The sequence below is a fragment of the Trachurus japonicus genome, chromosome 17 (genome assembly GCF_045865225.1).
Source record: "Trachurus japonicus isolate A0001 chromosome 17, Traja_1.0".
Lineage (NCBI taxonomy): Eukaryota > Metazoa > Chordata > Actinopteri > Carangiformes > Carangidae > Trachurus > Trachurus japonicus.
The window spans coordinates 29,739,147-29,751,089 of record NC_140923.1 but is presented as its reverse complement, the minus strand read 5'-3'; positions in this window follow the sequence as shown (position 1 = coordinate 29,751,089).

The following is an 11,943-nucleotide window of genomic DNA, read 5'->3' as shown; positions in this document are numbered from 1 at the left end:
GCGGTGCTCCCCCGTCCACAGGGTCTGTTACTGAAACATAGATAGCCGCGAGCTGCTCAGAGCTACGCTACGGGCAAATGCAGAGGCTCCAAAACATCTTACACCGGCAATTAAAGGTAACGAACCTACCCCTAAAACTATAGGGATTATGGCAATGGGCCAATTTGCCAAAATGTTGAACTATCCCTTTAAGTATTTTTTTTTCAGGCCTTTATGCCTTTATTTTGACAGGGCAGCTGGAGAGAGACAAGAAAGACCAAAGGCAGACCTGATAATGAAAACCTGACCTGCTGGTGTTGAAGCCCAGACCCGACGTGGCCCGGCTCACTAGCATTAATTCTCGGCCCAAACCCAATCAAAAAGGGCATGATTTGTAGCTATATTACTTTTAGCCCAAACTGGACATTACAACACTTCCAACAACTACATTTAATTGGATTTTTAGCATTTATTATGAAATATTGCAAGAATAATTAATTACTGTCTATACCTACTAACTGGAAACTTGCTCCAACTCGTTTATACATGCACTCCAATGCTCCTGTCTTATGTTATGCATGGGTATTTCCTTGTATGGATTCTTTTGTTCCTGTTCTTTTTCCTTGCATGCCATTGCATGTTAGTATATTATATGCTAATACGTTTCATGTATGCATGTTTATGTGCTTATATATTGCTTGGCTGCCCTGCATGTATATTTGCTTGCTTATATTTGCATATATTGGTATATCAGCTTCTTTATATGTCTCTATGGTTGTAACTATGTTGCCTTGTCCTGCATTGTATTCACTGTCTATCAGTGCTCAGGACCCATTTGAAAATGAGGTTGTGCAACTCTCGAGGGGCTTATCCTTCCCTTTAAAGGTACATTGTGTAGGAATTACTCCCATCTAGCGTCGCAAGCAACTCAATCGTATTTTTCATGCTGCATTCACGTGAAATTGGGCAGACGGCAGACGGACGACATCCGCTGCACGTAACGGCATATTCAAGCCTCTATGTAAACAAGTGGTCCGTCAGCACGAGGCAAAACAATACACATGACAATATGTTGTAATGGCGATGTCGTATTGTTTACCTGACCCACGTTTTACTGGCTTTCTCTCGACTTCTGTGACTAAAATGACATCTGGTTTGTTACTGACGGCTGTCTGCCCAACTGCAGGTGAATGCAGCATCATGAATGATATGAACGGCAAATTCAGAGTTTACCGGATCACTTCAGTTTGTTGATGGGGGGGATTACTGATTAATGAAGAACAGACTTTTGAACAAAATTATAGATTTTCATGAATAGATAACAGGAGAAGTTACACAATATCCCTTTAATAATAATAATAAAGGTACAGTTTCATGTAAGGAATAACGACTAATGTAGGAAGTCCACTTCTCCCCTGTCTCTCTCCTCTCCACACAGCAGGCGACTGAGTTCTCAGCCGAGTGAAACTGACAACAGACAGATCGAGCAGTAAAGCTGCTGAGAGGGATTTTCGGTGCTCGGAATTGATTTAACTTTGTCTTAAGTTTTTTTCCACCGTTATGTGACAGTTAGGCACACGACTAAAACGTGACAGACAGTTTTGGTTGCTTAGTTACAGCAGGCGCGACAGTAGTGCATCCTCCTTGTGCCTCGAATAAAAGTATGAAAATGCGACTGCTGGCCTTTTCCACACGTATGCTGCAGTTTCTGTTATGATTGAAAACCTGCAGGTCTAAATGGCATAGTGCTTCTCTGAAAATACTATGAACGTAGCCTAAAACACTGTTTAACATCACCGCTGGATCATTACGTGTAATTATCTTTGACTCTGAAAACATTAGCATCGTTCAGGGAATCACGTTGGACATTTGTATCTCAGAGAAAATTATCCTTGACTCTGAGCGGTGCCATTTCCCCAGCCCTTATTACCCAACATGATTATGTTGTTTCTGATGATGAGGGCTTATTGAGCATCAGCACCACTGGCAGGTACCAGTGTGCTGCACATACACCCCTACACAACGTACACATGTGCACTGCGCTGTTACCTCTTCTCTCTCTGCAGAGGCTAAACGATGTGAGAGGATGAGGAGGATGAGCAGAACAGAGTGGGTGGATGGGTAAAAAGAGGTGGGTGGCAGTGCCATACTGTTTCCTTCATACCTCCCATCCTGGGCAGAGGAGAGGGGAAATGATTTGTGCTTTTGCTCCTAGGGGAGGATATGAAGAGCAGTGGGAGGAAAGAGGAGGAGGAGGAGAGGTGAAGAGAGATGAGAATAAAAAGGCCAACGAGAGACGAGGTGGATCAGAGTCAGAGAGGAGGTGAGATGAGAAAAACGTGAAAGAGGAATAAGTGAAGAAAAGCCCAGAGAAGGAAATAAAGAAAAGAAGCACATGGAGGGAGGGAGAGGAGGGAGGGGGCTGGAGTCAGGGGGTGACAAACGGTTTGAATCAGTCTGACATGTTGGCTGGAAACTGAGCTCCAGTATGTCTTCTGTCCTGGAGGCAGTATTAGTCGTGACCTACACTATCAGTGCACACAGCTCCTTTATGAGTGGTACTGCTCTGGCTCTGCTGTATTACATCATTTACTAGGGGTTCAAACCCAAAGGGCCTGGGGACGATGCACGCAAAGCAGCGTGGTTCCAATTCCAGTGGAGCTGGGAACTCTGTTCTATTTGTTCAGATTTCTATTCTCATTAATATTTTGTACTGCAGCCTTAATCATAAGAGAGGAGAGAGGAGGCGCTATAATCACGGACAACAGAGGTATCATCACTATAGGGATAGTTCAACATTTTGGCAAACTGGCCCATTGCCATAATCCCTGTAGTCATAGCAGTAGGTTCGTTACCTTTATTTGTCAGTGCAAGCTACTTTTAAACGGTGGCGCAGAGAAATGAGCTGCTCTGAGCTACGCTTTGGAGGCTCATGGGATTTCTCGGTTTCCCTCATCAAACTCATCAAATACACAATCCAACAACTCCAAAACGCTCTGGTGGACAAGTTGTGACCCGCACATTCACCACGCTATGAGATAATAACAGAGCGTTACGAGATGTTCCTCGAAAACTATCCCTTTAAAAAAAAACGAAAAAGAAAAAAAAAGAAAAAGCTTCAACAGTGTTTTTTTCCGAGTTTGCAGAAACTCGGGGTAATTTTATGGGGGCGGGGCCCTGTGTGTCTCCACTGCAGGAACCTCCCCCGAAGGACCATTTACAGGAACTTTTACAAGGCCGAAAGGAGTCCCTGCCTCGGGGTAGGTACTCAGATCGGCCCGGAAAAACTCCTAGGTGGGGCACTAGGGGTTTACTCTGTGCTGATTGGTCAGACTCAAAGTGGGATGTGACGGTGAATTTGAATTTGAATTTATTTATTCAGGATAGCCCCTTGAGATGAATCATTTCATTTTCGAGGGGGTCCTTCTGCAAAAGGATACAATGATACAATGTCAGGTAAAGAAATAAAAGAAAAACAAATACATTGAAACACATTACAGGACTTGCATACATACACACACACACACACACACACACACACAACACACACAAACACAGACAAGGCTCTCCTAACCCCAGCTAATCCACAAACGGCCAGATATCAGAATAATAGTCAACTTGTGATATCTAAGCTTACAAATGGGAAAAAGAAAGAAAGAAAGAAAATAATGATAATAAAAACTAAGTAAATAAATAATCAGATAAGAGAATCACACACACACAAAAAGAAAAATAGTACAGTTTGCACGAGAGAGAGGAAAGATAAATAATAGGAAATAATAATAATAATAATAATAACAAATAAATAAATAATAAACATCATCAGAAACAAGAACAAGGAGTTTGCAAATTAATTAGAAGTGATGCTTTGAAGCTAAATAGAGAAGTAGTAGACCTAAGCTGGCATGGGAGACTGTTCCACGGAGACGGAGACGGAGCTTTAAACTGAAATGAACAGCGACCAGATTCTTTAGATATTCTGGGAATACGGAAAAAGAGATGATCTGTATGTCTAATGGCGCTTTTCTACTGGCACGGCGCGGCACGGCCCGCTTATTTTGCTTTTCCACTAGCCCTAGCACCTGGTACCAGGTACCATTTTTAGTACCTCCTCGGCCCTGGTTCCAAGCGAGCCGAAGCAATACTAAAACGTCTAAAACGCCTTCCACTGATTGGGCAGAGCGTTAGTGCGAGCGTGACGCCCGACATGAGAATCAAACCTGGAAATTTCAAAAACAGAGCGGCAACAGCGCCAGCTGATCTGTATCGAGACTGTTGTTATTCCTTCACCCGAGTTAAATGGTGCTGTGTGTAAAACCACACTGTGGTCTGTTAACGAGGTGCAGACGAGTGAGTTTGGAGAAAAAAAGAGAGGCGGACAATGCGGCCCCATGATCACCTCCGCGATCACCCCCGTGCCGCCCCCGCCCCCGCTGAGGAGGTACTAGAGAACTCAGCTGTAGTGGAAAAGCACCTTTACCGAGCCGAGCCGAGCCGTGCCGTGCCGTGCCGTTCCGTGCTGTGAAAGTGTAGTGGAAAAGTGCCATAAGACTGTATTGTGTACTATCTCATTGAGTGCCAACCACGTAATTTCTCGTTTTTCGTTCCCATGCGTTGAGTGCCAAAAACGAAATTTTTCGTTTTTTGCTTTTTTTTTAAATTATGAAAATAGACACTTTAATACACATTATATGTAAATTTGGGGACTCTACGACGAGGAGAACTGAAATAGATGACGATCAAAGTCACATGACAGCTCATGATCTGGAAGTTTTTATCATAACTCAGCTTCTGCAAACGGAGTTCTGCATGCAGATGCAGCGCAGCTGCGCCGCAGCTGCTCTGCTCTCACCCGCGAGGCTGCAGCAGCTGGGAGCTGAACCAGGAAGCTCTCAGCCGACAGTCCCGCCCGGTCTTCATCTGGAGCAACACCGTGTCCTCCCCAAAGTCCTCCCGCGGTAAAATCTGATGGTCTCTGGGTCAAAGCAGACCGGCACCACCGACCCGTACCACAGACGGACCGCGACCACCGGCGGGACCGGTGTTCGCGAGCCGCTGTGGCCGGCAGAGCCTCACGTTCCGCGGCGAGAGGCTGTGACACGGCACGGTGCGTCTGTGTTATTGTTGTTTAGTGGCGCCCCCCCCGCCCCCGATGGTGGTTTTGTGAATAGAACAACAATTGTTGTGTATATTTATCTTATACGAGCCCTTTGATCCAGAAATGCGAGTGTGAGAAGAGCGACAGGCACAAACAGCGCACCTTTCATAAAAGACGCTCTATCTCCTTTCTAGAAAAAAAGGAGGGATTTTGGTGAAACCCAGCCATGTTTAGCTTGACTTTTCTCAGGAACGGAGGCACGTAGAAACAAACGGTTTGTGGCCATTTGAAGGATAAAGTTAAACCTTTCAAATGAGCCACAGTATGTGTTGGTGGCAATAATATAGAATACACTATGGCTCTAAAATAAAAAGTCAAATATGGTCTAATTTGCCGGTACACTTGACTAAAACTTTGGAAAGGAGCGCGGCACTCAATGAGCTATAAGGAATCATACATTTTTTTAAATATGAAGGAAAATTAAAGTGAATGCATTTAAAAATAAATAATAACCAATGAAGAACTCTTCTGGCTTTTGGGGTTAACCAATTCAGAGATTCATAAAGAATGCAATGATGAGTTCTGTAGGGACATCTCAGAACGAATCTACAGAGGCTGTTATAAAGCACAGTAAGAGGACGAAGATTAGATTCTGTAGTGTTCTGATAAATGATGTCTGCATAATCAAGAATAGGAAATAATAATTGTGATACAATTCTTTTACGAACCTGTAATGTAAAACAATCAATGGACCGATACAGTAATTTCAGACGACAGTAAATTTTCTTTGTAATTAAATCAATGTGTGGTTTAAAGGATAACTGAGAATCAAGCAGGAGGCCCAAGTATTTAAATTTATCTACCTTTTCTAGTGGAGCTCCATCAAGAAAAGATATTGGACCAGTCTTTGGATAGTAAATCAGAGCTGGTACTGAAAAGCATACTGTGTGATTTTTTTTCTTGTTCAAAAGAAGTTTGTTGGATGAGAACCATTTCTGAACTAAATTAAAATTATATTGCAAGGAGTGCTGAATTTGTGAAATATCGAGTTTGGAGGAGTAAATTACAGTATTGTCAGCATAAAGATGAATTTGACAGTCAGAGCAGATTTGTGGGAGATCGTTGACAAAAATAGAAAATAAAAGAGGACCCAAAGATGAACCTTGGGGCACACCTTTTGATATTAACTTATAGTCTGACTGGGTGTTCTGAAAAGACACGCACTGGCTTCTATTGTGAAGAAAGGAATTAAAAAATAAAACTGATTCTGTTGAAAGACCAATAGCATACAACTTATCTAAAAGGAGATAGTGATCAACCATGTTGAACGCTTTTGATAAATCAATGAATATAGCACCAGTAGGCATATTATTGTCAAAAGAGGATAATATATCATTGGAGAATTTGGTGAGAGCAGTGGTCATCGAGAAGTTGGGTCGAAAGCCAGATTTGTGTGGGGATAGGATGTTATAATCATTAAGATAATTGGATAATTGATTAAAAATACGTTTTTCAAATACTTTGGCGATACTGTTAATAATTGAAATGGGTCTATATGTGACAGTGGTGGTCCTGTCACTATGCCTCCAATTGATCATGTGCCCTGGCTACTTGGCCAAGGGGATGTCCCTTTGGGTGACTGGCAAGCGTGCATGACTCTTACCCGGGAGGTGTGGGTTCAATCCCCGACCGGGCCCTCTTCACCTTGCCACATATAGTTATTGATATCTTGGTGGTCGGTGGACGGTCTGGCCCTCTGCGTTGTGTTTGTGTTTTTTCACATTCATGGATTTAAAAACTTTGTTGACTGAGTGAAGGTCAATTACAATCCTGTCCACATCCCCATTACAGTACTGTAGATGTTTTCTAAAACTGCATGACTTTCTGTTTTACTTTGAAACTTTCTGTCTTGTTATTCCAGTTCCTGCCTCGTCTGTCAACCCTGTTCTCTCCACCAGATTGTCTTTGTTGTGGTGTGTGTGCATCCTGCAGCTCTCGAGGCTTCCTTCCTACTGTTGAATGCTGTGGTTTTTTGACCCAGTTTGGGTGTTTTGGGTTTTGGGTTCTTGCCTGCTCTCTGTCTGTACCCATTTGACCTGGTTTGGCTGCTTCCCTGTCTGTGACCTGTTAAGCTTCTGTAAGGCTCTGACGTCAAACATCCATCCCCGTCTGCTGAGCGTTCCTCAGTGTTTGAATCTCAGTGTCTACACAAAGATGTTAGAGAGGGAAGGTCTATAGTTAAATTATATACATCTGCATTGAAGGGGGCATTATGAAAGTCTGATCACTATTTCTTGCTTTCTTGCAAGCTCCTCCTACAGTTTCAGAGTGCATAATATTCACATATCCCCCCCCTTCTGTGCATTTGTTTTTAACAAAGTCAGCGAGAAGGCAATCCATGGAGCGGTGGAATGCCATTATAACTTTTTGGGCCACCAGCCAATTTATCAGCTTTTCAGAATGTCCACTAGCCTTTTTTTTGTTGGAAATAAGACAGATTATGATTGTTGATGATTTTATTTAAACATTACAAGAACGACAAGTGTTTAACTATACAAGACAATTCATCATTTTATCATTTCAAGAATTCATCACAGTACTGTGTGAAATGTAGTGTACATGGAGACTGACCAGGAACACAGCTACAGGGAGAATGGCCCTGAACGATAGGCTTTACAGTTCTGGTGATGAATGTGAATGAATTTTAACCCCATTTAAACTGATATTATATTTACATTTAAAGGGAGGCAGAGTAGTTCTGAGCAGCTCTGCTCCACCGTTCAAAAAATAGCTTGCACCGACAATTAAAGGTAACAAACCTACTGCCATGACTATAGGGATTTTTTTTCAATGGGCCAATTTGCCAAAATGTTGAACTATCCCTTTAAATCATAGTTCTATCATTAAATAACTGTGATCAGTAAGATATTAGTGGGAAATTGATCAGCTGACGAAATGCCAGAGCCATAGTGTGGCTGTAAATTTGATGATTAATAGATCCAATGTTTTATTTTATCCATTATTATTTGATCCTTCATCCTATTTATAGGAGCGTTCATGCCGTCTTTCATCACTCTCTCCTATTTTCTCTGCTTTTACCTGTGGACCAGCATCAGGTTGTGATGAAGGTGTGCACGTAAGCTTTGATCAGATATTGAAAAGCACATTTCCTGAGAGCAACACAACAACAAAATAAAGGTCTGCTCCACTGATAAGTGTGTCTGGGAAGAAAGAAAATCATAAAAAGTTGCTTTGTATCAAAAAAGAGCTGTCCTGTCCAAACACCATTCGTCTGTGTTTGTATGATTGCGTGATTAATGCTGATGGCTGTGATTCTGTAAACCCTATTGAACATCCACCAGTGGTTTTATTTGATCTCCCTTCTGATTGGCTTTTCAATTTGCTTGGGAAAGACTGGAGTGTTATGTGGGTCAGCAGTACCCCATTGATCTATCCATCCATTCACACTGACAAACTGTATGGATGATGAGTTTAAAAGGTCCCACAGAAAGAGGAGAGAACACACATAAATCAGAGGAAATGTCATTTGAGCATTTAAAAGCAGTGAGGCCAGAAAAGAGAGGATGAAGAACACACAGACACACTCCAAGTGTTTCACTAGATCTGTCATAACGACCGCCGGTGGGTCAGTGGACCGGCCCGGTCCGGCGTGGTGCTGCAAGTGACCCGCTGACGTTAGTGTGTTTACATTTTTCTAACGTCTATGAGCGCGAGGAGTGACTATTCTCGGTCAGAGTTTTGTTTTTGCTCTCCAGCCACAGCTCCACACTAGTTCTGAGTTCACTTTAATACACTTAGCCATTCTTGTCATTACAATGAAAGGAAGTTTAGTCAGTAGCCTACTAAATTGGCTTTTTATAATGTTTTATCTGAAGCAATGTAGCCTCTCCCTTTATTTTCTCCTCAGAGTACACCAGAATGCCTTATTTATGTGTTAAAAATCCCAAAAAATTTCTGGGGGAGTGCCCCCAGACCCCCCCGACAGTGCTGTATAAAGATGGCAAATCAATGAAAGCCCAGCTGAGTTGGTACTATTGGAGAAGCTCCATAATAATAATAAAATATATATATTTATATATAATTTAGAATTTTATAATATAATTTACATGCATTACACCCTATAACCCTCCCCAGACTGCCATCAATATAGCTCTGTTTACCACTCTCATAATGATCATTAAAGACTAATTCATTTAACACAAGCCCAGCTCTCACTATCCCTGAGAGGAATAATAAACTTTAGTAATGCACTATCATCCTTACCAAATACAGGCAGCTGGCGAACAGCAGCGAGGAATCATGGAGATGATCCACAACACCACAAAATGCTTAGTGGTCAGTTCTCTAATGAGGCCATCGGCATCATTCAGTTAGAAGGAGCAAGGATGTTTTTGTCAAACAGTCCATCATACAGCATCATGCACTCCTTACTACTACAATCACAGCAGCAGGTTGACATGCATACTTTTTTTCATTCAGATTCAAATCATTCTGAATGAAGATTTCATGTCAGACGTGATCTATTCTGATGTGGTGTTGCATGTGCCACTGGATTTATTCAGAAAGGACGTTTTACAGTCATGTGACATGGGCAGACAGTTCTCAACGGGCCTGACCAACCCAAACAACCCCACCCCGCTTGGAACCCAGCGTGGCACTACTGGAAGTCATAACTATTGCATACAACCACATCTCATATTATCATTGTGTGGTCAGATATAACGTCAACCTCCTACTAAACATCTGCAAATTACGCTAGGCACTGAGGCCATGCCAGTTGTTAGGAACTTCCCTCAACCTTTGACGTGTCAAAGTAAGACTTTAGAAAAAACTCCCCAAACTTGAGCGTTTGCAGCAGCTCAGAGCTCCTGAAACTGCCCCCAGGGATTACTTCAACACACGCCTACCTCATGATACGGCACTTCCACGTCCTCTAAAGCAAGTATCCAACATTTTAAGCATATTTATAACAAGCTGGAAAAGAATAATGGGTCCCCTTCAAGGCTAAGGCTAGTCAGTTGGGCTCCGTTGAGTACTGAGTTTAGAGTTTATTTATTTAGCACACATTTAAATTCAATGGTGCAGGGAACGAAGCCGGTTGGCTTGTACATACTGGCTTCAACATCCGCAAGCCGGGCTGGGTTGAGTTTTCATTTTCAGGCCCATTGAGAAATCTAGTGCAAATTGATCAAAACATCATGTGAATGATTAAAGATAGAGATCGAGGTCTGATTGGCACAGTAGTTGTCATTGTTTTGACACTTTCCTTCAAGCATTTGCAAGTGAAGAAAAACACCACTGCACATTTCCATTTGGTTTGAGCTTGTTTATTCCAATTGAGCTGTTTATATGGAGCACTTTTATTCTGTTTGGACATCTAAACTGATACAAATTGGAATATTTGGCTCCATGTAAACCCAGCTATTGTCTCATAGGATTAGATCAGATATTATTTGTTTAATAAAATGACAAACCAACATTAAAAATGAAAGGGTCAGGGTGTGTCATCAGCTAGCTAATGTTATCTAAACTGGAATGCAAGACTAAAAGTAGAAACTGACTAATATTTATATATGAATCCTCATCCGTGTATAACAGGACACAGCTGTGTGTTGTTGCAGTGGTTTGGCGATGGCCTAGTGGCCTACAACTTTCTACTATTCTTGGCTACGTAATTTAGTGTGGAGAATAGAATTTCAAATACCAGCCATTCCCATAATCATCACTTCCTGACCTGAGCCATCCTCTTATAAACTCTTCATGAAGCATTCTTGGTTATTGCACATAGACATATGAACAAACACGGACACAAGGACATGCAGACACGGCTGATTAGGTGAAAGACAGTAATAATGGGTCATTGCCGTATGACCTCAATGAAACCCACAATCTCTCTCATGCATACAAACACACTCACACACACACTCAGTGATTAGCAGGGCCACAGGGGGTGAAGGCCATGTTAAAGCAGGTGCAGGGAGCTTTTGATATCACATCTGTGTGTTTGTGTGACGCATGTTGGCACTTTCATTAGCTTGATTTCAAAGGGATAAAATGGTAGCGTGTGAACTCTTCCCACTCAGTGTAACCAGTGCGGAATGGAAACCAGAGTATTTTCTCTTCACAGTGACTGGAACAGCGGGTGATCCTTCTTTGAAAAGTATTTCATACAAACATCATGTTTTAAAGCTCCATTCAGTATAAAGGTAGGTGTTTGTTTTAAAGCTGCATACAGTATAAAGGTAGATGTTAGTATTAAAGCTCCATTCAGTAGCCTATAAGGGTAGATGTTTGTATTAAAGCTCCATTCAGTATAAAGGTAGATGTTTGTATTAAAGCTCCATTTAGTATAAAGGCAGTTGTTTGTATTAAAGCTCCATTCAGTATAAAGGTAGATGTTTGTTTTAACGCTCCATTTAGCATAAAGGTAGATGTTTGTATTAAAGCTCCATACAGTATAAAGGTAGATGTCCATGTGTAGTGTGATAATAAAGCAGCTCTAGGTTCTATATTAATACTGTAAAAGTATCAAAAACTCAGTCCACAGAGAAATGCACACAGCCTGTATTGTTTAAAACCAGCTGTCAGGACCTCCTGTGACTTTGTGATGTCACAACAAAGCAGTTACCGCTGAAAGACATGCCACAAGAACCATCCACCTGGACCTGGATCTACAGGCTGTTATGGCCCGGCTCAAAGACCACAACAAAACGATCAAACGGAGGACGGAGGAACAATGATAAACGTGGAATTTATTTACAACATAATATAATGTGCAACAGAACCATAACCAAACATAAAACAAAAGAAAAAAGGCAACGGTGGCTCGGACTGAGCTTCAGTTG